The sequence below is a fragment of the Oncorhynchus masou genome, chromosome 3 (genome assembly GCF_036934945.1).
Source record: "Oncorhynchus masou masou isolate Uvic2021 chromosome 3, UVic_Omas_1.1, whole genome shotgun sequence".
Lineage (NCBI taxonomy): Eukaryota > Metazoa > Chordata > Actinopteri > Salmoniformes > Salmonidae > Oncorhynchus > Oncorhynchus masou.
Window position 1 is genome coordinate 21,688,373 of NC_088214.1, and position 25,350 is coordinate 21,713,722.

Genomic DNA, 25,350 nt, shown 5'->3' on the forward strand with positions numbered 1-25,350 from the left:
GCCAAAATAGATAATGAGGAAGTCTGGCTAGAAAAAAACCATCACCTTTACCAAGACCGAGCTGTTCTGGAGCACTGGTCCAGCATTCACATTCCACAGCAACCTGGAGTGATTTATTGCCACAACGAAAAGCCAGGTCTTCCAGAAAGGACATTTAGCTACCACAGCTGGTTAACACCAACTGCTTGTGACTGCTGATGAGTAATGACATCTCTTCAATTCGAGACTTTGCTCAGGCGTGTCCAAATGATGGAACACTCCTTTGAATTATTTTTCAAGATGCGCTATATAATCCATTTCATAATTTCTTCCTGCAAGATCAAAAAAAGAAAACAATGTGATGTATTTTCTTTCTTCCAGTGGGGTCTGGCATTTGGTGTTATCACATTTCCTGGTTGGTCGGCAGGAACAGAGCAAGTCTCAGTCCATTCCTCCTCAGCACAGCTCTGTGTGCTACTCCTCAACAGTAGACCGAGGGTCCATACAAACCCAATTAAGAATCAATTTCAGCCAGTGTTAGACAGTCTGGCGCCTGGAGAGGGGTAAATGCTTTTGATATGAACATTTTATCATTGTCTCACAGTCTTCCATTGTCTAAGAGTCTGGCGTGTGTAAAGTATCTGTCATGAGGCCTTACGCCTGAGAACTACCACACTAACACCAAGTCAAATAGCCCAGCCTGCCTCCCTGCCTCCAGTCCACACATGGTATGCATATGAAAGGGAAGACTGAAATACAACAGTGGAGAAATATTGATATGCTAAGATATATATATATATATATCCGTTTGAAGGCACAAGACACACAATAGTCAAGCACAATGAGGTTTTGACAGAAGGGATATAGTGAGTGGCATATTTATTCAACCATTTTCTAACTGTCAATGTTGCCCCGAGAGAGATGTCATGACATGTCTTTTGTTGTTGACACAAGCCATATTTGTTCCGTTTTTATTTCTTCACAAATAAAGTCAAATGAAATGGAGAAAACAGCAAGCACTAAACAAATAGGGAAATAACTGGGCTGACCAGTGAAACCCCATGGACACCTTGGTAAATACTATTGCAGCTTTCATAAATGACAATAAAAATGCACTTAGGTTGATTTGAAGCTATCATATTTGCCATCTGGCATTTTTGAATGCCATATATCTGGATTGGATTTATACAGGCTTTTCCAATGAGCTGAAAGTGCTTCACGTCGTCAAGGGAGAATCACCTCATCTGCTACCGGTATACAATATGCAACCATACAGATCTACATGCAATACATGCCTACAGTGAGCTGTTTATATCCACTCATGTTATTAATTTGTCTGTCACTTGATATGGAGCTCCACACATAGGAAAATAAAGGAAATTACATTACACCAAATGACGGTTCTGCAGTTCCAACAAAAATATGGTCTTATTCCACCAAGATGTACATATCGTGGAGTTGAGAAAACCAGCGACCTAAACATTGGCATTTGCTGAAGAAGAGAGCATTACATTACAACAGACTAGTCTACTGGTACCAATGAGGCATTTGTTAAAATAAATTCAATGACAGAATCTAAAGCGGGGGTCGCTCCACCAATTGGTTGCCTTTTGAGTAGTGTAACATGGTGAAAAATAACTTTTTGTTTCTGTCATAAAGAGCAGACGTTCGACTTGTTTTCCCATCTCAAGAGGTTAAATAAAACATGACTACAGTAACTGGCTATTAAGTGAGAAGTAAAGTAACAGGGTTGACTGTAACAGGGTTGATGATTCCATATTAAATCAGCCATGAATCCCCTTTTGACAAGAGGAATGGAAACTTGTTGTGTGCAACAGGGAGAGCCAATTGAATGCAAGCTTCACCTTTTTTTTACATTGTTAAAGTACATTTCTAGCCTGTCTATCTATGGGTAATAACCTGTTTTTTTTACATTGTTAAAATATATTTCTAGCCTGTCTATCTATGGGTAACAGGGTTGACGTGTTATACTCAAGAAACTCAGCTTTCCACCACATAACACCAGAAAATTGCCAAAAAGAGTAGAACCAGCTCAACTGCACAAGGTTTGACTAAAATAAGTTAAATGTTTCTTTTGAAAAACATATTTAAAAAGGAATAGTTTCACCACGTTAAAATGAGAGTTCAGTTCAAGTAACAGGGTTGACCTTAAAATGAAGGACAGTTTTTTATTTTTTTTAAATGAATCACTAATCATTTTAAATAAATAATAATCACCAGAAATGACTTTGTCAAAGTGACACAGAAGAAACATTTTTGTTTGTAGTTTTTGATGATTATTTGTGTAATTGTTTAACATTCTTGCAGGACTGTAAGGAGCTAGTGAGACAAGTATTTATCTGCACCCACTATAACATCTTTTCCAAACTGTGTAAATGACCAATAAACTTTCATTTGATAATAACTAAGACTTGACAATGATGGTGAAAACATGGAGAAATGTTGGAGATTCGTGGGTTAAATCTTCCTAGAAGTCACAGAACGTGCACAGAGGGACATGTCAAAATGCTACATTCTTCCACTTTAGCAAGTCTTTATTAATAATAACATTTATAGCACTTTTCATGTGGTCTATATTAAAGGGCCCTTCATTGAATATTATTGGGTTTTATATTCTATATTTGTGCACAAGTTCTACTTCAAATATCGAAGGCACTCATTTCATGGAACAAACCAGCACACATACCTGGAAATGTGTTCAACTAAAAAACAACTATCCGGGTCTCTGCACACTTCTAACAGGTAGGGGAAATAGCATATTGATTCCTAGCAGTTGAGATGCACATACAGCAGATGACTCACTAGAACCTAAACTCATTTGACAGCCCCTCATTGTACAGTTCTATTTGTGCTCCTATACTTAAGGTTGAGAAATGTAATGCATGTCCTTTACAGAAGCAGAGCAATCACACACAAGCAAAATGTACAGCTCCTATGAAAGGCTGAGTAACAGACACGGCTCAAAGTTGTGCCTTGTGCTCACATGAGAATGAGCTGGAGATGAGAGCCATAAGCCAGCATAAAAGGTGGTCAGTCAGTGGAGGACATTGTAGATGTTGGCGTTGTTATTGATTAAACTATTAGAGACCTTGTAGATAGAGTAAGTCAAGTGAAATATAGAGTAAGTCAAGAAAACCAATAGAGAAACAAGGATATGAATAAAATCAGATGCCCATAAATGGCCCAATATTTTTGGTCCTAGAGCATACAGATTTATATTTGACAATGTGTAAAAAGTCTCTGCAGAATGATTGAACCAATATTTTTTGAAGAATACAATTTTGTATTAATTTCCTCATAAACATTTGCAAGTGTTATAAGGGGTCTCAGGACAGTCTCTGGGAAATACAAGGGAGGTGCAGGATGGATTTGTGGGCTATTTAAGCTATTTTTGTCCATATTAAATGTTTTAGGTTTTATTACATTCTATAAGAAAAGTATAAAATGACAGTGATACATAAATCCATATTTTACCAGCCTTGTATACTTCAGTCAGCACTTTTTCTGAATTTCTCTTTAGTCATTTCTCTTACTCTAAAAGGAGCTTATTACCATTTCAAATGACTGAATCGTTTTAAGTCATGAGAAACATATTGTACGTCTCCATGTTTGGTGGTTGGTTTTATGATTTATTGTGTCTGAGCGTGTCATGGCTAAACTGTATGGTATGCTTCTGAACTCCAGGTGCTAAAATTAGAGACAGTCCCAGACGCCAAAGCTCCGCCTTCAGCTGCCTTGGAATTCTGCTACTTCTTTCTGATGACTAATAACAATGTTCTGACAATTAACTATGAACAGTAAGACATGAAGAAAAGGGTACCTATTTTGACTTTGTGTGTGTGTGTGTGTGTGTGTGTGTGTGTGTGTGTGTGTGTGTGCATGCGCGGGAAAATAAATAAATAAAATATATATATATATATATATATATATATATATATATATATATATATATATATATAGAGAGAGAGAGAGAGAGAGAGAGAGAGAGAGAGAGAGACAGACAGACAGACAGACAGACAGACAGACAGACAGACAGACAGAGAGAGAGAGAGAGAGAGAGAGAGAGAGAGAGAGATGCTTATTTTGTGGAAGCTCATATCAGTACAGGCACATCTCAACAGAGTGGAGCGAACTGGGGGGTCAGTCACTGTTGAATGGAATAATTAGACACTGTAAATCTATTTTTTCCCCCCTTTCTTTCTATTTTTCTTTCTTCCAATGGCAGGGGGAGCATCTGTTTCCATTTGACTGTGTCTCTGCATTTTCTTGGGGAGAAAGAAAAAAAGAGAGATCAGACTCACAACAACAGAACCTTAACCCCCTCGGACACATCACACTCTCCTGAACCAAGTCACATAACAGCACACGAACAGAGTGGATTTACATGAGTAAAATATGTCGAGTGAGATCTATTTCTCTTCAATGTCAGATTTGCAAGTTTTCCATTTACACTAGCATAGGATGTGCAGCTATTAGCATACCGTAAATATCATAATATATAGACAAACAAAATAAGGTTAGAAATTCAAACTGTACAGAAGCTACTCATCCAAACCATGTTGCATATAGTTCTACACACTTGATTAATGCAATGATTCACAAATGTGTGGATATTTTAAAAGCCTTCCATTTTCAATTTGGGTAAGAGAGCAAAAATTATGTCTACTGGTATTAAAGTAATTAAGATAATTATTGTAGGGACGTGGTGTGGGAGAGCTGTTGTCTACACTGTACCTCTCAGAGGTGGGTATATGGTGTAGACGTCTCCCACTCTACCTTCAGAAGTAGTGTGGGAGATATTTTTTAAAGAGAGATTTGAATTTAGATCCCTCTCTTTACATTACACAAGTATCTCTTCTGGACCAAGTTTGTGTTGTCAAATTACTGTAGTGTAAAGAAGCCCATAAAAAACACCTAGCAAGGACAGTGACATCGCAATGTCTGCAAGCCAAGTTTTTACCACAGAATATCATCTAAACTATTACATAGCATTAACGAGCTAACCACCTCCGTCTCAGACGTCATCAGGAAATGCTTTAACAGGAAATGCTTTATCAGGAAATGCATCGCCAACGTTGTCCCCACAGCGAAGGTTCGCTGCTTCCCCAATCAAAAGCCCTGTATTAACACTGAGGTTGGCACTAAACTAAAGGACCAAGCTACCGCACACAGGGCTATCGCAGCCAATCCAGAGGCTACGGCATACACCAAGTCCCATTTCATATGTACGGTGCATTCAGATAGTATTTAGACCCCTTCCTTTTTCCTGATTTTGTTTTGTTAACCAGGTAGGCCAGTTGAGAACAAGTTCTCATTTACAACTGCGACCTGGCCAAAAAACACAGAGTTGCACATGGAATAAACAAGCATACCGTCAAAAACACAATAGAAAAGTCGATATGCAGTGTGTGCAAATGTAGTAAGATTAGGGAGGTAAGGTCAAAAATAGGCCAGAGTGGCGAAATAATTAACATTTAGCAATTAAACACAGGAATGGTAGATGTGCAGAAGATGAACGTGCAAGCAGAGATATTGGGGTGCAAAGGAGCAAAAAAATAAATAACAATATTCAGATGAGGTAGTTGGATGGGCTATTTACAGAGAGGCTATGTACAGGTCCAATGATCGGTAAGCTGCTCTGACAGTTGATGCTGAAAGTTAGTGAGGGAGATAAGAGTCTCCAGCTTCAGTGATTTTTGCAATTCGTTCCAGTCATTGGCAGCTGAGAACTGGAATGAGAAGGCGGCCAAAGGAGGAGTTGGCTTTGGGGGTGACCAGTGAAATATACCTGCTGGAGCGCGTGCTACGGGTGGGTGCTGCTATGGTGACCAGTGAGCTGAGATAAGGCGGAGCTTTACCTAGCAAAGACTTATAGATGACCTGGAGCCAATGGGTTTGGCGACGAATATGAAGCGAGGGCCAGCCAATGAGAGCATACAGGTCACAGTCGTCGGTAGTATATGGGGCATTGGTGATAGAACGGATCGCACAGTGATAGACTACATCCAATTTACTGAGTAGAGTGTTGGAGGCTATTTTGTAAGTGACATCGCCGAAGTCAAGGATCGGTAGGATAGTCAGTTTTATGAGGGTATGTTTGGCAGCATGAGTGAAGGATGCTTTTTTGCCAAATAGGAAGCTGATTCTAGATTTAATTTTGTATTGGAGATGCTTAATGTGAGTCTGGAAGGAGAGTTTACAGTCTAACCAGACACCTAGGTATTTGTAGTTGTCCACATATTTTAAGTCAAAACCATCAAGAGTAGTGATGCTAGACGGGCGGGCGGATCCGGGCAGCGATCGGTTGAAGAGCATGGATTTAATTTTACTTGCAATTAAGTTGAAGGAGTGTTGTATGGCCTTGAAGCTCGTCTGGAGGTTTGTTAACACAGTGTCCAAAGAAGGGATAGAAGTATACAGAATGGTGTTGTCTGCGTAGAGGTGGATCAGAGAATCACCAGCAGTAAGAGTGGCATCATTGATGTATACAGAGAAAAAAGTCGGCCCGAGAATTGAACCCTGTGGCACCCCCATAGAGACAGCCTGAGGTCTGGACAACAGGCCCCCCGATTTGACACACTGAACTCTATCTGAGAAGTAGTTGGTGAACCATGCGAGACAGTCAGTTGAGAAACCAAGGCTGTTGAGTCTACCGATAAAAATGCGATAATTGGCAGAGTCGAAGCCTTGGCCAGGTCGATGAATACGGCTACAAGGTATTGTCTTTTATCGATGGAGGTTATGATATTGTTTAGGACCTTGAGCGTGGCTGAGATGCGCCCATTACCAGCTCGGAAACCAGATTGCATAGCGGAGAAGGTACGGTGGGATTCGAAATGGTCGGTGATCTGTTAGTTAACTTGGCTTTCGAAGAGTTTAGAAAGGCAGGGTCAGATAGATATAGGTCTGTAACAGTTTGTAATGTGTTGTTAGGTCTGTAACAATACATTGCATGCAGACTTATTCTAAAATGGATTGAATACACGTTTGTCTTCATCAATCTATACTCAATACCCTGTAATGACAAAGTAAAAACAGGTTTTTAGAAATGTTATCAAATTTGCATACTATCCCAACTGATCTACAGACGATGCAATATCATCTGCACTCCACACTGTCCTTTCTCACCTGGACAAAAGTAGTACCTATGTAAGAATGCTGTTCATCGACTACAGCTCAGTGTTCAACACCATAGCCCCCTTCAAGCTTGTCACCAAGCTCAGGACCCTGCGACTGAACACCTCCCTCTGTAACTGGATCCTGGACTTCGTGACGCTCTGTTGTGAAAGTAGGAAACAACACCTCAGCCACACTGATCCTCAACACGGGGGCCCCCCAGGGGTGTGTGCTTAGCCCCCTCCTGTACTCCCAGGGTCAAGAGCTTTAAGTTCCTCTGTGTCCACATCACTGAGGACTTAACATCCTCTTACAGCAGAACAGTCGTGATGAAGGCACAGCAACGCCTCTTCTCTCTCAGGAGGCTGAAACAATTTGACATGGCCCCTCAGATACTCAAGAACATTTACAGCTGCACCATTGAGAGCATCCTGACTGTTTATATCACCATCTGGTATGGCAACTGCACCGCCCGCGACCAGAAGTCCCTACAAAGGGTGCTGCGCATGTCCCAGCACATCACTGGGGGCGCTAAAAATTGCCAGACACTCCAGCCACCCAATACGTGGACTGTTCTCTATGCTCTCATCCTGCAGTCAGTACCGGTACATCAAGGCTCAGACAAACAGACTCCGAAAAACAGCTTCTCTATCCTCTGGCCATAAGACTGTTAAATGGCTAACAACTTCTGCTCTCCCTTTCCCACACTGTCCACACTGACTCTATGTCCATCCACAGGCCTCTACCCACTCAGACACAACCAATGCAGCTGCTAAAATTATTATTGACTAGATGTCTTACTCCATTACACTGCTGTCCATTGATTATTGATTGCCATTAGTATTTATCTATTTATCCTGCTACTGGTCACCATTACTCCTGTTTACATGTACAGTATATATTACCATTAGTATATTACCATTCATATTTATATATTCTTGCTACCTGTCACTTTTCAGCTGTTTATATGCATATCCTACTACCAGTCACTTTTTATGTATAAACCCACCTCAACCACTCTATCACATTGAATAAGGTACTGGCACTGACCTGTACTGTATAAACTTGCATTCTCGTGTTTCTAACTCACATCCTAGTTATTGGTTTTTATTTGTTATTCTATGTTCTATTATTATCTCTATTATTATTATCATTATTACTGCATTGTTGGAAAGAGTTCTCAAGGTATGGATTTCCCTGTACTGTTTTACACCTGTTGTATCCTGTGCACAAGGCGAATGAACTGAAACTTGAAGCTATTATCAACCTTTTATTTGTTTACACCGTCTTAGCTTATTTATTTTTTTACATGTTGATAAAAGAGGTTATTTATCCAGTCTTATATTCAAAGTCCAAAATTATGGCACAGGTTATTATATTAATAAAGATCAGGGACATAATCAATGATCAGGGACTATAATGTTAGATGATTGAAGTACAGCCCAAAAGTTTGAAAGATAAAATGTTTTCCCCCAGTTTATTTACATGGCTTTATTTATTATGTCAGTCTTCAGAACATTTCGCGTAGGTCCAAAACTCTCTTGGATGATAGAGGGAAGGAAAAGTTCTGTGAGCCACGGAAGAAGATCTTGAGAGTGGACAAATCTGGATCCGTGTTGCTTGTCAGATTTCATCCGATGTGGACTCAAGGCCTGGATTCTTCTTCTATGCTTGATCTAACTTCTGTCATCTGGGGCTGCCTGGCTGGCTGCAGTCGAAGGAAGTCCTGTGGGGATAGATGTGGAGGACGAATAGAGATGGGTTTCAGAAAAGGAGAGTATGGCAGTATAGCTGTGCGCTTTTGAAACACAAAAGAGGGTGTTGTAGAGTCACTTCCTTGCAAGTACCGCAATTCAGTTGATGGTTTAAATTGAGTCAGATCTACGATTGAACGCTTGATTTTGAATGAGGAATTTTTTGCCCTGTATCGTGAATAGAAATGACTATCACAAACAAAAAGATGAATATAATCACCACACAATCTAGTGATAATCTAGTGATACAATAACATCTTCCTTGACATAGCTTTCCATCAATCTTGAAAGACTTCTCCCTTTGGTCCAAAATGGGATTGCCATTCAGGTGGTTTATCCTGGAGCGCTGTGGCAACGTGTTTGGTACCGCTGACAATAATTCAACTAAAAGAGAAGCACACATAATAGATTGAAAATGAAATATGTTGTGAATCCGAGGGCACATGGAACTGGCTTCAACTGAGTGTTTGTTGTCTGAATGGAACAAGCATTTATCGAATGCCAGGGCAAATCCCTCAAACCTACTTTTAGCCTCAATTTAGGTCTTTTTCCCTCTCACTTCAGATTGCCTTAGAACTGTCGGGCTTTTGATCATAATGAGTACAACCACAGAACAATGACTCAAGACATATTTACCACAACACTCTCCAGTACTCTCTTATTAACTGTGTTATGGTTGGTTGAAACAGTCCACAATCCTGCATGAGGTTTTGTCCATAATGTGAACAACGCAATGGGGGAGGGGGACACACACATCCATGGGAAGTGAAATCAAAGAAAATATGTAGGGGTGGAGGAATGGGAGACAGTGAGACATGGGACTGTTGGGGGGGTATTTTTTCAGACAGTCACACCAAAATTCAAAACACTTGAGCATAGCGTCTGAAGATTCATCATCAGATTATTTCTCAGATGAAATATGAAATAGTGTATATGTTGTCCCCCTCTTCTTATAGGCTACATGAGTGTTGAAAGTTCAAATCAAATCATCAAATTTCTCTCCGTGTGCTCTGTTTGTTATACACTTTAGGATAAAAACACATGATAACGGATCTCTGAGATTATCATATTGTGCAACACAAGCAGTGGGAAGGGAAAGACTGTCTTAGTGCTTCAATATGATACAGTATTCTGTTACTGTTGGTTTCTTCCTTTCACTCATTCTGTGGCTTCATTACTGAGGAAAACAGGGAAACCTGACAATCGTGAGAAAGACTCCAGGGTGAGTTGATGCATATGTATGGGTGGGAGCTGAGCTATTCTTCACAAGCTTGCACCGAATAAAGAAACAATTATACTGAAACGTCGTGTTGAGTAAGGGCAACAACATGCGGCTACAGTGTAACATCAAGAATAAGCATTTTCTGCGAGCACCATAAGTCTTCTGAAAATACAGGGAAGTGGCTACTTGTGTGTCTTTTGGACATATACAGTATGGCATTGATCACAAGCCCCTGAATAATAAAACACACAAATATTTCAGGCACTTCGCAGGTCAGTTCAAATAAAGTATTGTGTTTATACTTTCAATAGTACTCTATACATAAACATTATTTCTCTAAATAGGAATATGTGCCAGCGGATTACCATCATTAGCCTACATCTGTTTTGTCTTACTGCGCTATTCTTTATTATGTAAAATTATGCTGTGGAAAACATGAGAGGTCCTCACTAATCCTCTCACTTTCCACCTGGTGAATTTGACCCAAATTCGCATTTCCCCTGTGCGGCCAAGGAGACCGGCTTTTTATTGAAGCCACGTGTAACAGAGCCCACTGACCTAGCAATGTACTTTGGCTAGGGGGAGAAAAGAGAGGAAATTCATCTTCATTCAGGACAATAACTTTGCTTCAAACTTTGCTGTTGTGTTTTTTTTTGTTAGAAAGTAGACTCCATTTTTTGAGGGGTAATAATGTATTCTGTGTCAACATGCACTAGTAACAGAGTCTGTAATTCTGTTATTTCATTTCACAATGTTTAAACAAAGATTACTTCTATAAATAGTGGAAAGTAATGGTCCAGAAACTGACACTGGTATTAATAATAGTGTGATATTATGTTCAAAGGGAAACAGCCTGGGAATTCTGGGAAACTGAAAAGAATTACCATAAACCTGTTGAGCTCAATCCAGTTGACGGATATCATTTTGCCCTCCAGTGCATCCATTGTTGTCTATAACGACGACAAGACATATACAGTTCACATTTGATGTTCCCACATAACAAGGCTATAATAAAACAACAGGAAATTACAATTTCTTGCCTGTAATCCAATATGACATGTTGTCATCAGAGGACTTGCTTTGGGAGTTATGCACAGCAGTGACATTGTGGTCATGTTGACAGGGCATACAGACACAGCTGGGAAAACTATATAAACAGGTAGACAAACAGTTCCTATTGGCCCGGGGATTACTAGAGGGATGCTGTTTGGTTTGTGTTTAAGTTGGATGTGTTTAGATGTTATGGCTTCATGTGCTGGGTGGATTGCTTAGGTTTTTCCATCAGCAGTGGCCCCACATAATCTTATTACCTTCCCGGTGTGGCTTTTCCAATTCTGTCCAGATTATTCATCAGGTCCAGTTGGGATTAATCATGTAATAACATAGCTGCCTTTTCCCATTCTGTCCAGATTATTCATCAGGTCCAGTTGGGATTAATCATGTAATAACATAGCTGCCTTTTCCCATTCTGTCCAGATTATTCATCAGGTCCAGTTGGGATTAATCATGTAATAACATAGCTGCCTTTTCCCATTCTGTCCAGATTATTCATCAGGTCCAGTTGGGATTAATCATGTAATAACATAGCTGCCTTTCCCATTCTGTCCAGATTATTCATCAAGTCCAGTTGGGATTAATCATGTAATAACATAGCTGCATTTTCCCATTCTGTCCAGATTATTCATCAGGTCCAGTTGGGATTAATCATGTAATAACATAGCTGCCTTTTCCCTTTTATTGTTTGTCTTTAGTAGTGACAACTTCTGTAAACAATTAGCTGATACTGAGTGTAACAATAGCCCACTTTGCAATGAATTACATATTTAACAGAGCCCTATATGAAACACTGTGTTTAGAGGAATTTAGAAATATGTATTTGACTGTGCCTATTATTTGCACACACTGTATACAGATTTTTTATATTGTGTTATCGACTGTATGTTTGGCTATCCCATGTGTAACTCTGTGTTGTTGTTTTTGTCGCTCTGCTTTGCTTTATCTTGGCCAGGTCGCAGTTAAAACTGAGAACGTTTTCTCGACTGGCCGACCTGGTTAAATAAAGGTGAAATACATATATTTTTTAATAATATTATCACTATCAAAATCCAGGCACCAGGTCCATCACATCCTTTGGGGGCCATATTCCTTCTAGTGTACAGGCAGGTCCTATACAGAACTGCTAAAATCACCAGACACCAGTCCCTGCCTTCTGCCAGATCCACGCCAGGTTTTAGGCTGGCCCATTGAAAGCCAGCTGCTGCAGAGCAGAGAACCGGCTCACGGTTTCTTCGCTTGTTTGTATGGGGAGTTCGACTGGCTCTGGCTCAGCGGTGTGTAGATAGAGGAGGGAAGAGATTGACTGGAGCACAAGCCCGACCTGAGACCCCCGAACTGAAGTCTCATTCTAGAATGTTTCAGCATTGTTTTAGGCGACTTTCAGAATACATTGACATCATCGTGGAAGACGACTGCCTGCATTTTTTTAGGATATGAGCTGATTTGCTTCTCATTCGCATCGTTTACTATAGCCTAAAAATTACAGCCGTGCAGTTGTTAAATTCATTGCGTCCCCTCGAAAGGAAAATGTGGATGCGTAAGAGAGGGATATGGAAGAAACCTATTGATTAGGCCTAATAGTTCCGAACATCAGCTCGCTATGGAAGAGTTCGTCAGGTCCTTGGGGGCGCATGGACATGGAGAGAGAGAGATACCTGCCACAAGAAACAACACGATCTGTCCCTCGTAAGGGGAGCATGCATCGGAACCACGAACGTCTTTGTGTTGCCCGCTGCGTATACCGAGTTTGAGGGTGGCCTATAGCCTGCTGAAGGGGTAACCACTCTCTCTGTGTTACTTCGGTGCCGAACTGCAATATTTGTCAATCACCATTTAGGACTATTCGCCCCCAAATGTAAGTATTCCAACATTGGTCTAACACGCCGTCCTGCGGTCTGGGTGCTAGTTAGGTTACTTGCGATGAGGGTGTCGGGTTTTGTTTTAGGCTGAGTTGAGAAAATACACTTCATTCCTAACGATATCGTTGCGGTCACTAACGGACATTTTACCGAATTTCACTCCATTTTAAGAACACTTACAGATTGGTCTATAGTTGTGATGTCAATGCCAAGCAATCTGAAAAGTAGGTCTATCTGCTACTGCTTGGTATACCAGCCTAAAGATTTTACAACCTGAAATAATAGCATTTTAACAGACATCAGTGGTTCTTACATTAAGCGATTCTGGGCCTTGGGATATTGGAAAAGTTGCATGAGGTTTATCCAGATGTGGACTTCTTCGGCGGCCATCGTTGCTCCGAATTCAGTGAATTTGGTTTATTCAAACTACTGTGCTTTTAAAAATCTAGTTAGGCTATAATGAATGAATGGATGGATTGAGGGCTAGGCCTATTACCTGAAATATATTATTATAGGTTTTATTCTGTTGGTCTCTGCATGAGGCGTTGTTGACCTGGCTTTGGTAATTAGTCTAGATGTCACCTGTGTAGATGAGGTTTTGGGTTAGCACTGTAAAAGAGACAAGTAGCATAGTCATCTTGGATAAAAATGTATGCGCAGTAGGGTGGTTTGGCAAATTCTTTGTCGAGGTAACACGCTGTCAAGTACAGAAGTGGAGCGATAAACTGTCAAATAAATGTAACATCTCCCATTACCCCATTAGACATAGCCTAATCCCGGGGACACAACGATCTAAGTAGCTGCAAGTCAGTTGCTGTCTTCATCTTTCTCTCCATTCTGCGGCTGTAAAATGAGATCATTTCACTGAACATGTATAATTCACAGATATCTAAGCCAGCCATGTGTGATGGGACACACACACAACAAAACCCCCAGGTAGCAAAATGTGTAGAATTCCAGGAAATTAGCATTAAAACTGCAAAATTCTATCTCAGCCTCATGGCAAACTGAACAAAAGCATGAGAAGCTATAAAACAGCACATTTTCTTTCTCTGCCCCATGGTAAAAGTGTAGAATAGCAGGAAATAAGCTTTAAAACTGCAACATTCTGTCCTAGCCTCATGACAAAATGTGTAGAATTGCATTAAATTAGTCCTCACACAGTTACCGTGCACTAATTCCATAGATTAGCTCGTCATTTAGAGCTGGGCAGGCCATCTAATAAGAGAAGGGAGAATATAAAGTCCTCATTATCTTTCATGGTGGATTCCGTTTATGAATCATCATCATAAGTCAACATAAATGAGGCCACATGCCAAAGCAAGCACCCTAACAAGCATATTGGGCTCTATGGGAAGCAATAAGCAAATAGCATAGGATTCCAAGCGGAGCATACATCTGGCAAAGAGCTTGACCAGTCATTATAAGTTCATTAGTTTATTAGTGATTAGTCTAGCTCTAGCTAGCCTATATATCACAGAGGTGAGGCAGTATACCTTACCTGTAGACACACCACTCCGCTCACTACAGGAGGGTAATGTTGTGTGTTGGTCCATTCCATTTTCTATGCTGGTGATGTAGTCTATTTAACTAGGTCAAATCCGGATTGGAAATGCAGTTGAGAAAATGTAAGCTTTTTTAACAAGGTTATTGGAGAAAATCGGCTGCTGGTAGGGCCTATAGGCTCCTGAGTTGCGCAGAGGTCTACGGCTACAGACTACAGACTCTGGTTTGATTCCAGGCTGTATTGCACAACTAGTCCCATAGGGCGGCACACAATTGGCCCAGCATAGTCCGGGTTAGGGTTTGGCCGGGGTAGGCCATCATTGTAAATAATAATTTGTTCTTAACTGACTTGCCTAGTTAAATAAAGGTGTTTTTTTTTTTTTTAAGTGATGGTAAAATCTAAATCATAACTCATTTGTTTTAAATACCTGTCTAGGAACCGGAGGAGTAACTTTCATTCATTTCATGTCAGTGTTGGGATGGGCTTGGGGAATTCATTGGGACAAATGTTCCGTTGTCCCTCCCATGCCCCAGATGCTCTCTCTACGGGTTGGTCCATTTGTTGAAGCCCGGGGTCTCCAGGGGAAGTGCCATCTCATCTCACATCAGCTCTGGTGCAAATGGCTTCAATGTAGGCCTATGCTAGTGTGATTTCTAGCATTTTGTTGTTGTTGTAACTGTCGATTTACATATCAAAGTGGCTGCATTTCAATGGAGAGAACTTGAGCTACCAGCACCCATCCCCCAACCAGTTTTGTCCTGAGAGGGGAAGGGTGCTGCTGGGCTATAGAATAGGAATGTTGTTCATTGCAGACCACTGTAAATGTTTTTTTGCCAGTTATTTAATGCAGCATCAATATTCTGTGCGTATGTGTTTGTGTGAGAGAGTGCTTATGTTGGATTGCAAATGCAGATTTAGTTGGGATTGACAAGAGTTGGTAGGCTGCCATAATTCAAACCAAAATCCCCAAAGTAATACCCTTTACAGATAGACTTTACAGTATGTTGCTTGTAAAAATAAAATATAGGCAATGTTTTTTTTAAGAGTCCAATTCATACAGTCCAATTCTAACACATTCTTGCCGGGATAAGTCGTTTCTATCTCCAGTGCACATGCCGGCACATTTTGGAGTGGGAGCAGACATGGGCTGATGTGGGTGGATGTCTATTTGAAAAAATCCATTGAATATACACCATCACAAAGAAATCCATTATTCATTTGTTTTGGACAGGTCGTAAGAAACACTGTAAGACTAATAAAATCTTTTTTCAAAAGAATAGAATGGCATATTTTGAGTTCAATTATGTTGCTGCTCTGTGCAGCCTATATGCTACATGGTAGCGCCATGTACACGATATCAAAAGTTATTTTGTTAATTAAACAGACAAGACACACTTCAGCTACCCTTATCACAGTCAACACACACATTTTATAGTAGGTTAAGAATTATAAAGAGAAAAATAGAAATACATTTGAATAATATTTTGCACACATGGCAACGTGTGGAACTGATGTCATATAAAAAGTAATATTTTTAAAACAGAGCCCAAGGCAACCCTATGCTTTTTAGATACAGGTTTCATCTCTTTCCTACCCTCACTCTGCTTTGTTAGGGAGCAGGAATAGGCTCCTACACTGAGGGTATTTTCATCATGATACCAATAGAAAATAATAGCTATCTATATTTTCAAAAGCATGTGAGTCTCGTGTTCATATTTCACAACCTCCGCAGGCTATTTGAGTTGCCCTGAACGCGATCCAGCAAAAAATGAAACCTACACTTGATTTAAGCTACACTATTGCATGCTAAATATTTCTTATTCAGTGATAGATGAACAAATGACTAATGAGCTGTATTACCTCCCCTTATTTGCCCAGACAGAGAATTAACCAAATGTTCAAATGGAGATTCAGTGAAACAAAATCCCATTGATTGATTAAGACCCAACACAAGCTTTTGGTAGGGACTCGGCCTCGACTATTAAGTGACTTGCAAGTGAAGAGCAAAATAATCCACTTCTTAAACTACATAACGTGCTGGCAATATATATATATATATTTTAAATGAGCCAAATGGACAAGATGATCATGAGCAGCATTCACCTCAACTTAGCTAACATTTCCACAGCCTAATTGCAGCCTAACTAATATCGAAATGGAGATTCGGTGAAAATAAAAATCTGACATGGATTGATTTATCAAGACGAGGCTCCACGCTTGTCTAAAAGCAGCGTAGAGGCTTTGTTGCCGGCAATACCATTTTATGTATAAAGAAATGTCATCAAAAGGTTGTCTGGATGCTGTTTTTCGCGGGAAAACGTCTTGGTTTGAAAGGTGTGTAAGTAGAGAAATGTGAAAAGTGCTTGTTGCAGTGTGAGTAGTGTCCACTTGGGGGTTTTGGTGGGAGCTTATTTAAATACGCTGACTTGTATTTATTTATTTTCTGACATAAAAAAATTAATTATAGGATCTAAGATTAAAATCTTTACAGCACACCTTTTGTTTGCTATTGTCTCTCACATTAAAAGTATACACTAGGCCTATACTTGGGATGACCACAAAACATGATCAAAACCAGCTCTTTTATAAAGATAACTCAATAAGAAATGCTTCAAGTAGCATCTTGTGTAATTATAGTATTGTCAAATAAAATAATAAGCAAAAAGCTCAATGGATTAAGCCATTTTCTTGAACTTCTATTTCAGTTATTGGTTATTTAAAAAATCCAAATAGATTTCTGGAGGCCTCTTCGAAAGCTTTGTGGGAAGCACTGTTTTGAGCAACCAAGGGCCTCTTGTTTTTCTGTCATAAAGATTGTTTATTTTCCATGCAATGCAGCTGTTGCTCTGCTGTGAAAGAACGCCTTGCTGAGTGTAGCCTTGCTGAGTTTATTTAGATTTATTTCCTTTAATGTCTTGTCAAACATCGCCTAATAGGGATGTCGAACACAATGAAACCGTGAGGAATCAAACAGATGGACACACACACAAACCATTCGTTCCTTACAAACGGATGACAATTTATGTCACGAAAGAGGAAAAGCCTCTTCGCTTCCCTCCCTCGTTCTTTTAATTTTATTTCTATTTCTTCTGAAATGTCCATCGCTCACATCCATTAGTCGAAGCCCAGGTTGCAGTAACGCAGGGGGCCGGCCTACAGGACAGGTCAATGGTGATGGTCTGTTGGCACCCGATTCCTTATATAGTGTACTGCTTTTGACCAGGGCTCTGGTCAGATGTAGTGCACTATATAGGGAATAGGGAGCCATTTGGGACAAAAGCCCCACAGGCGGTGGATGTAAATGCCAGGGGTAGGTTCTCCCAAGGGTTAGTGGCCCTGATCATCCTGCCTTTTGGTAATAAAGTGAACGCAGTTCTCCTCTGCCCACTACGGCCCGCCACAACCCAGATGACACATAATGAAAAGAGATGCCTGCTTCCTGTGCTCACGCACAATCGCATCAGAGACAGGGAGAGAGAAGACACAGAGGGAGAGAGAGAAGCTCACCTGCCATCTTCAATCACAAGGGGCCGGTTTGACAGCTGTCTTTTTCTGTTTTCTGACACGCTCACTGTCAAAAGTTAGGAACAAACAGATGGAGAAGGAGAGAATGGGAGGAAGAGAAGGAAAGAGGGATACGTAAGGAGGAAGAGGAGGGTGATGAGTTGTTTGATTTGGTAGTTAATTGTCAATGTTCATCGTAGCTTTTTCATCATCCGTCTTCCTCCTTTTTATAGCAACTGAGATAAATGGATGGAGACTGGAACAAATGACATTGTGTTAGGTTGTGTTCGCTGACCCGCTCGATTAATGTATGCCTTTGGTATTTCTAAGGGGTCAAAATCTACCTCACCTCCCTCTGTGCTTTAAATGACAGTTAACTTTCCTCCACTGCTTCTCAAATGGATGTTTAATGATCAACAGAGGCCCTGGAGCTGAGCTATAGAGCAGAGCAGCCCTAGATATGTTCTCACCAAACATCTCCCTCCCTGCCTACCCTCCATAGCCCGTACAACACAGAACGCTTTTCCTTCTGTTAAGAAAGCAAGCCCCCTTGGTGTTGTTAAAGCCCACATCGTCTGGAAGGGAGCGGAGGGGCTGCTAGTTTTTTGAGTGATGGATGATCTTTGGGTCTTTTGGGTCTGTGTTTAACTCTTTGGAGTGTGTAAAGCTGGCCCAGTGGGAGACGTGTCGCAGGGGTGTGATGGATGGCCGGGGGTCCTTAGGCTTCATCTATCAGGAGATTAGCAATGACCTGTGAGTTGTCTGGACCGCCCTCAGAGATGCTCTGTGGTGCTCTACCACCACTGGACTGGAGGGCATTAGCGTAAGAGGACACTGCTCTGGAACTGTCTCAGGGGAGTAGACCGATTATGTGCTTTATTTGGTGGTCTTCTATACCTTCAGGTCACAGGAAGTGTGGAGCTTATAGCGCTCAGGTGCTATGCTTTTGTCTTGGTAGGATGGATCACGCTGAGGCAGATCTGAGGCTTGCTATGAATATTTTTTTGTTGTCTTTCTAGCAATGGCAAGTTTGGAATATACAGGTTCCGCACTATTGGAGTCATGTTTCTCTTTCCTTTTTGAAAGATTGTTCATTTGAGTGGACTGGAGATGAATGTGTCTTCTAGAGGTCGACCGATTATGGTTTTTCAACGCCGATACCGATTATTGGAGGACCAAAAATAGCCGATACCGATTAATCGGGCGGTTTTTAAAATGTATTTGTAATAATGAAAATTACAACAATACTAAATGAACACTTATTTTAACTTAATATAATACATCAATAAAATAAATTTAGCCTCAAATAACTAATGAAACATGTTCAAGAAGAAGTGCAATATGGGCTATGTAAGAAAGCTAACGTTTCAGATCCTTGCTCAGAACATGAGAACATATGAAAGCTGGTGGTTCCTTTTAACATGAGTCTTAAATATTCCCAGGTAAGAAGTTTTAGGTTGTAGTTATTATAGGACTATTTCTCTCTATACCATTTGTATTTCATTAACCTTTGACGATTAGATGTTCTTATAGGCACTTTAGTATTGCCAGTGTAACAGTATAGCTTCTGTCCCTTTCCTCGCTCCTACCTGGGCTCGAACCAGGAACACAACGACAACAGCCACCCTCGAAGCAGCGTTACCCATGCAGAGCAAGGGGAACAACTACTCCAAGTCTCAGAGCGAGTGACGTTTGAGACGCTATTAGCACACACCCCGCTAACTAGCTAGCCATTTTACATCACATCGTTACACCAACCTAATCTCGGGAGTTGATAGGATTGAAGTCATAAACAGCAGAGCTGCTGGCAAAACGCACAAAAGTGCTGTTTGAATGAATGCTTGTGAGCCTGCTGCTGCCTACCATCGCTCAGTCAGACTGCTCTATCAAATCATAGACTTAATTATAAAATAATAACACACAGAAATGCGAGCCTTAGGTCATTAATATGGTTGAATCCGGAAACTATCATCTCGAAAAAAAGACAATAATTCTTTCAGTGAAATACAGAACCGTTCCGTATTTTATCTAACGGGTGGTACCCATCAGTCTAAATATTCCTGTTACATTCCACAACCTTCAATGTTATGTCATAATTACGTAAAATTCTGGCAAATTAGTTCTCAATGATCCAGGCGGCCCAAACTGTTGCATATACACTGACTCTGCGTGCAATGAACACGAGAAGTGACACAATTTCACCTGGTTAATATTGCCTGCTAACCTGGATTTCTTTTAGCTAAATATGCAGGTTTAAAAATATATATGTCTGTATTGATTTTAAGAAAGCATTGGTGTTTATGCTTAGGTACACGTTGGAGCAACGGAAGTCCTTTTTCACGAATGCCCACTGCATCGGTTATTTGCAACGCAGGACACGCTAGATAAACTAGTAATATCAACCATGTGTAGTTATAACTAGTGATTATGATTTATTAAGTTTAATGCTAGCGAGCAACTGACCTTGGCTTCTTACTGCATTCGCGTAACCTGTGGGCTCCTCGTGAGGCAGGTGGTTAGAGCGTTGGACTAGTTAACTGTAAGGTTGCAAGATTGAATCACTGAGCTGACAAGGTAAAAATCTGTCGTTCTGCCCCTGAACACGGCAGTTAACCCACCGTTCCTCGGCCGTCATTGGAAATAAGAATGTGTTCTTATCTGACTTGCCTAGTTAAATAAATAAAACAAAATAAAAAAATTGGCATAATCGGCGTCCAAAATGACCGATTTCCGATTTGTTATGAAAACTTTAAATTGGCCATTCCGATTTAATCGGTCGACCTCTAGTGTCTTCTCCAAGGATTACCGTACATCCTCTCAGGCTTTAACGAGTCTCATAGCTGTAGATTAGTCTGTTTGTCTCTTTTTTTGTTAAATACAAAAATATGTCTATATCAATCACTTCTCCCATCACATCAAGGTTTGTTATTTTAATATTTGCATTGGCGAGTAAAGACAAAGAATCTACTTATCTCAGATGGCCATTCACACTCCATCAATCAAACCAATGTTTTGCCATTGAATAAATCTTTGGGGCCTGTACTCGTGATAGACTGAATTCATCTGTAAAATGATTTCAGAGAAGGACTTGAGCAAATAGCTGTCGGACAAGAATATTTTAACAGGCTCCAGGGTCTTTCTGTTCAACGACACACCACCTTAATCCAAATTCAGCCAGAATGATATTTGGGGTTAGTTTGTTGAGAATTACGTTTTTTATTTTATTTTAATTGTTGTGCTTTGCTCACACATTGCATAATAGTAGACACCACATTTGTGTCTTCTGTCGGTTGAGTGAAAGCTTATTTACTTTGTGTGTGCATTGTCTAAGTCCCAAACATAAATGTCACCTCCCACGATATTGCTGGCATTTGGCGCGATTTGTTTTTTTCATCAGAAGACTGTTATTGACATTTTTCAAAGAGACTGTTTTCTACCCAAAAAAAATGCTTTCAGAGAGACAGCATCCACCCCCCCCTTCAAAAAAAGAGAGAGAGGGATTTTAATTAGAGAGTCTTAAGCAGCCTGTCTTCTCTCTGCTAAACACAACTACTATCAAACATGTTAAAGGAAACAAATAATGACTTTGTTGACAGCTAGAGTAATGAGAAGGGGAAAAAAATAAGTGCAAATTATTTTGGGGCAATAGGCTGATTTTAAATATAGCATTTCATGTGATTGTAAACCGGCTTTGTGGAGTAGATAATATACTTGATGTATATCATATCTGGCTCATGGACTTATTGCATATGATGTGCCATGTCTAACCCTATCCTATAGGACTGACAAATGCCAGGGACCTCACAATAACATATTGTCATGCTACTTAGGTGCTGATATTTTATGTTTAGTGATTCTGATGATTCTATATGTATTGCGATTTGACACTGATTTTATTGCAGTTCGATGTTCCAAACATATTGCTCAACATGTGTCTGCTACAGAGGGACAAGAGACAGCCATGAGAAAATGAGTTTTTGATCAGTCAGGGAAATAAAAGTGCTGAAAACAAATTTGCTCCCTGTTTAAAAAGATGACTGGAGACAAGCAATGAAGGAAAAATGTTGCAGGTACAGACACCTAGCGCAAAATAATATTGTGATATTGTCAAAAAGATACGATATATTGTCAAATAATATCCTGATATGTAACTGTTTGTGTACACGAAGAAACATGAAAAAATGTCCTTGAAGTTTAGCATACCATTCAATGTGCCTACAGGAAACCTGAGCTGAATCTAAAACTCAAACCCTTTCCAATGCTTTTAGATAGTGGTGTAGATTGAACAGGACTTATTTTCAGCGTGCAGGTTTGTGTCCTGCGTTCCAGGACCTTTGTTAGGACATTTTAATTACAGCCGAGCTTGGGTGTAATTGATCTAGGCTTGGAGGGATTTCTCTGTCATTGAGAAAGGCCTATTTGTTAGTACAGGCCAGTGAATGCTTCCACCTGCGCTTACATAGAGCCCGTACGTCCACTGTTACATAGAGCCCGTACGTCCACTGTTACATAGAGCCCGTACGTCCACTGTTACATAGAGCCCGTACGTCCACTGTTACATAGAGCCCGTACGTCCACTGTTACATAGAGCCCGTACGTCCACTGTTACATAGAGCCCGTACGTCCACTGTTACATAGAGCCCGTACGTCCACTGTTACATAGAGCCCGTACGTCCACTGTTACATGGAGCCCGTACGTCCACTGTTACATGGAGCCCGTACGTCCACTGTTACATGGAGCCCGTACGTCCACTGTTACATGGAGCCCGTACGCCCACTGTTGCATGGAGACCGTACGCCCACTGTTGCATGGAGCCCGTACGCCCACTGTTGCATGGAGCCCGTACGCCCACTGTTGCATGGAGCCCGTGCGCCCACTGTTGCATGGAGCCCGTGCGCCCACTGTTGCATGAAGCCCGTGCGCCCACTGTTGCATGGAGCCCGTGCGCCCACTGTTGCATGGAGCCCGTGCGCCCACTGTTGCATGGAGCCCGTGCGCCCACTGTTGCATGGAGCCCGTGCGCCCACTGTTGCATGGAGCCCGTGCGCCCACTGTTGCATGGAGCCCGTGCGCCCACTGTTGCATGGAGCCCGTGCGCCCACGGTTGCATGGAGCCCGTGCGTCCACGGTTGCATGGAGCCCGTGCGCCCACGGTTGCATGGAGCCCGTGCGCCCACGGTTGCATGGAGCCCGTGCGCCCACGGTTGCATGGAGCCCGTGCGTCCACGGTTGCATGGAGCCCGTACCTACACGGTTGCATGGAGCCCGTACGTCCACTGTTACATAGAGCCCGTACCTACACGGTTGCATGGAGCCCGTACCTACACGGTTGCATGGAGCCCGTACCTACACGGTTGCATGGAGCCCGTACCTACACGGTTGCATGGAGCCCGTACCTACACGGTTGCATGGAGCCCGTACCTACACGGTTGCATGGAGCCCGTACCTACACGGTTGCATGGAGCCCGTACCTACACGGTTGCATGGAGCCCGTACCTACACGGTTGCATGGAGCCCGTACCTACACGGTTGCATGGTGCCCGTACCTACACGGTTGCATGTTGCCCGTACCTACACGGTTGCATGGTGCCCGTACGTCCACCGTTACATGGTGCCCGTACGTCCACCGTTACATAGAGCCCGTACCTACAACGTTGCATAGAGCCCGTACGTCCACCGTTACATAGAGCCAGTACCTACACTGTTACATAATACTTCCACTGTTATGGTGAAAAATGAAAGAGACAGCAATGCAGGGGGTTGATTGTTCATTCACTTACTTTGCCGTTTATTTAGTATAATATATTTACACCTCCGAGGGGTAGCTAGCTTAGCCTGGTTAAACCAGATGGAATTCTGTGTAGCGTTCCATCTGTTTAAACCAGGCTATAGCTAGCTGACACATTGGAGTACCTTCACTGTCTGTGCCTATATTAAGCAAGGCAGATTCTGGACTTGATGTGTAATGGTTAAATCGGCCTCAGAGGAGTAGACTAGCTAGCTAAGCTAACACATCAGAATACCTTTGGAAGGGAGACTACTTCTCCCACTTCAGTTGCCGCAGCAACGTCACATCTGTTGCGAACTCCCTCCCTCTGTCGCCACCTGCAGTGTCCTTCTCTTTCGGCCTCTTATGGAGCACTTCTTCACTGTTTCTGTGTTGTCACCCACCATTTTAAATATTTTATCAGGCTGTTAGATAATGCTTCCCGATGACGGTGAATTATTGATGGCCTTGTACCTATGAGTAGGACTGGGCAGGCTTTTAACTCTCTGAGCTGCCTTTCTGCTGCTGCTGACCTGGCCAGGTCTCTTCAGAGGTAACTAAGGGACACTACACAAACACCCAAAGGAATGATGTAGGCCTGCTGGTGGAGGAGGAGAGGAGGTGCCCTGAGAATGAGAAGAGGGCAGGGCTTCTACTCCAGTACTGGGCTAGGGCTCTGCTTCAGTCTTCTACTCCAGTACTGGGCTAGGGCTCTGCTTCAGTCTTCTACTCCAGTACTGGGCTAGGGCTCTGCTTCAGTCTTCTACTCCAGTACTGGGCTAGGGCTCTGCTTCAGTCTTCTACTCCAGTACTGGGCTAGGGCTCTGCTTCAGTCTTCTACTCCAGTACTGGGCTAGGGCTCTGCTTCAGTCTTCTACTCCAGTACTGGGCTAGGGCTCTGCTTCAGTCTTCTACTCCAGTACTGGGTTAGGGCTCTGCTTCAGTCTTCTACTCCAGTACTGGGCTAGGGCTCTGCTTCAGTCTTCTACTCCAGTACTGGGCTAGGGCTCTGCTTCAGTCTTCTACTCCAGTACTGGGCTAGGGCTCTGCTTCAGTCTTCTACTCCAGTACTGGGCTAGGGCTCTGCTTCAGTCTTCTACTCCAGTACTGGGCTAGGGCTCTGCTTCAGTCTTCTACTCCAGTACTGGGCTAGGGCTCTGCTTCAGTCTTCTACTCCAGTACTGGGCTAGGGCTCTGCTTCAGTCTTCTACTCCAGTACTGGGTTAGGGCTCTGCTTCAGTCTTCTACTCCAGTACTGGGCTAGGGCTCTGCTTCAGTCTTCTACTCCAGTACTGGGCTAGGGCTCTGCTTCAGTCTTCTACTCCAGTACTCGGCTAGGGCTAAGCTACAGAATAAGGGAAACGCCGCTGTAGCTCTCTTGCTTTGTCTGAAGCATTGAGAAGAATGGCTGTTAGTTTGATTCTTATTTCTTGGTTTTGTCAGTGATCTGAATGGAGGACAGAAAGAACTGGTTCTGCTTCTTTTTATATCTGTCAGAATATTTAAATGTTAAAGTGTGTGTGTGTTTGAACCTCAAACTACTGTTCAAAATATCCATAAAAAA

The 25,350-nt window shown here is 41.8% G+C and overlaps 1 protein-coding gene across 9 annotated transcripts in view; it reads left to right on the plus strand.

The window, feature by feature from the left end:
• The first annotated feature begins 12,376 nt into the window (after positions 1-12,376).
• The window catches only part of LOC135512789 (adhesion G protein-coupled receptor L2-like), a 129,713-nt gene continuing 116,739 nt past the window's right edge, over positions 12,377-25,350 (plus strand). For all 9 annotated transcript variants that reach the window (XM_064935168.1, XM_064935187.1, XM_064935178.1 and 6 more), the window contains exon 1: positions 12,377-13,003. The gene's annotated coding sequence lies outside the window, so the exon portion shown is untranslated. The remainder of the gene's footprint in view (positions 13,004-25,350) is intronic.